At 33.1% G+C, this 2,492-nt stretch overlaps 1 non-coding gene across 1 annotated transcript; it reads right to left on the bottom strand.

The window, feature by feature from the left end:
- Window positions 1-248: 248 nt before the first annotated feature.
- Window positions 249-355, bottom strand: LOC113921112. Its single transcript, XR_003519519.1, has one exon. It is a non-coding gene; the product is annotated as a U6 spliceosomal RNA (small nuclear RNA).
- Window positions 356-2,492: the final 2,137 nt, after the last annotated feature.

The following is a 2,492-nucleotide window of genomic DNA, read 5'->3' on the forward strand; positions in this document are numbered from 1 at the left end:
TGCAGAATGAAGCACTATTCTTGGTAGTATGCAACCCTAGCCTCTAAAAGCTGACTGGTTTTTTTTAGCTTCCCTTTTAGTTACAACCTGGGGATTTAGCCCAAGGGTTGGAGTACTGGGTCCCTTCTCAAGGATCTACATCACATAGATTCCTCAGATCATCCTCTTGCCAGCTCTTAGACTAGGGAACAGATTAACTCCAAAATCAGTTTGTGTAATTCCCCTGTCCTTTGTCTATAGCATACCCTCCATGTACATGATCCTTCACAAATTTGCATGCCATCCTGGTGCAGGGGCCATGCTATTCTTCTCTGTGTCCTTCCAATTTTAGTATATGTGCTGCTGAAGAGAGCACTGCACCCGATCCTTCAAGTTGTAGTATTTAACACCTGTTAAATATCCTAAGCTTTGGAATTGCCTTCATTGTACCCTAACCCTATCTTTAAAGTTTTTTACTCTTAACAATTGCAGCTTTTAAGAAAAGATTTTGTGTGAGAGAGAGAGAGAGAGCTGAAGTGGGAGCGGGGTGTGGGGGGCAAGGGAGAGTGAGAAGCAGAACCCAGCTGAGGCAGGGAGCTGGAGGTGCTATGTGGGGCTGGGTCCCAAGACCCTGAGATCATGACCTGAGCCGAAGGCAGACACTTAACTGACTGAGCCACCCAGGCGCCCCTCAGCGTTTTTTGACATAAAACACATATTTTCAAATAAGTATACAAAATAAATGGTTGGGTTATAGAATATTAAACATTGCCTTTAAAATTATTTTCTCCACATTGGATTTCAAAAATAATCTATAAAGTCCATTGAATTTTTTTTTATTCTAAGGGTGTTCATCCAACCTTTGAAACAATGCACGCCATGGACTTAACTAGCATAAAGGACTGTTGGGAAGAAAATGCCTAAAAACTGTTTTTAAAATCTTTAAATTTGGTTGCATAAGCAACTCTGGTTGAAGAGCAGAGAATAAGCAACAATAAATTTATTTATTTAATTATTTAGCACAACACATATTGATTTGAAGAGACCATCTTTAAGTACTGGTTTTGGAAACTAGAACAATGAACAAAATTAACACTGAACAAAAATTAAAACAAGTAAGAATCCTCGCCCATATGTAGCTTTCAACTTAACAAAACCTGAATTAAAGAATGTTGCCTCTTTGTGTCACTGGGCAGTCATTACTGTTAACTTCTAAAGGTCTTATGCCACTTTGAAACATGTTTTTGAGCATACTTAAAGGAGGCAAATTTGTTTTAATAGTTTTCTCTGTGTAGAAATACACATTTCAAATGGGAAACCAGGCCTTGCTTAGTTTTAAATGTTTGATAAGAGTGTACGGATATGCCATGAGACAATCTGTGAATGTGATTTATACATATCTTTTGATTTATAATAGGGACTACATATAGTCCAGAATATGAAAATCTATTAAAATATTATGGGAGAAGCTCTGATAATTTAGAACTAATTTTCATGTTTTTCAATCATGAATAAAATATTGTCATAAGAAAAAATCTACTTATTGAATTATGTCACCTTCATCGCTCTGAAAGTGTTTATATCTAAGAAAAAATGATGGATAAAATATAAATTATATGATTCTTTATCTTATATCAACTAGAAATATAAATGGTATATTAAATTATAAAATGTCATATCTTCTTAAATTTTTGAATCATAGTGAATAACAATAAAGATTAAATTCTACCAGTAAAAATATTCTTATCTAAACAGCCTCGAAGCATATCTTTCACTTTTACAAATATATGTTTTTCTATCTAAATACTATCATGTATTTATGTCCTATAAACAATAAGCTATTTTCTGGTATTTCTAGTAAATATTTTCATTATTTACTTTGAAAACACCTCAGATTCCATTCAATTTAGGAAAAAATTGGAGTTTACCTCATTGCAAAGTTTAAAATATTTGTTTAATGCCTAGCATTTGCCATATTTCAAAGCCTAATTTCAAAAGTGGGTATTGAGGGGAGGAATAAAACAAACTGTATATTTTGCTAATGGTGCAAACTAGTCCGAATGAACAGACAGGCTGGAAATAGAAAAGTCAATGGAGTAATCAATAAACTCAAAGAAGGATGAAATAGAGGATACACAAGTCCCATGATTAGTAAGCAAACAACAGTTCATAGCAGCATCCCCCCACAGAATACAATCTATTTCTCTAATATTTGGTGAAAGAATTAATCTGGAAACAACATAAATTCACTCTCAATCTAATAGGTATATTATGGGAAAAATGGAATTAAATATAATCATATTTAAAAATTGTGTCCAGGAGCAAGATGCTATTTGAATTCATTATTGTTATCTTTATTATTTTAAAATATATGTTATTTTATGAATAAATACTTCAGGTAATTTAGCACTTTGAAATCTCTACTCCTTGTGCTCAATTAAACTTTAAAATAAAGACTGTTAAATATCCTTTCTATATGGTACCACCGTGATTTTCCCTCTTTTAACTTTATA

Source organism: Zalophus californianus, chromosome 3 (assembly GCF_009762305.2).
Source record: "Zalophus californianus isolate mZalCal1 chromosome 3, mZalCal1.pri.v2, whole genome shotgun sequence".
NCBI classification, from domain to species: domain Eukaryota; kingdom Metazoa; phylum Chordata; class Mammalia; order Carnivora; family Otariidae; genus Zalophus; species Zalophus californianus.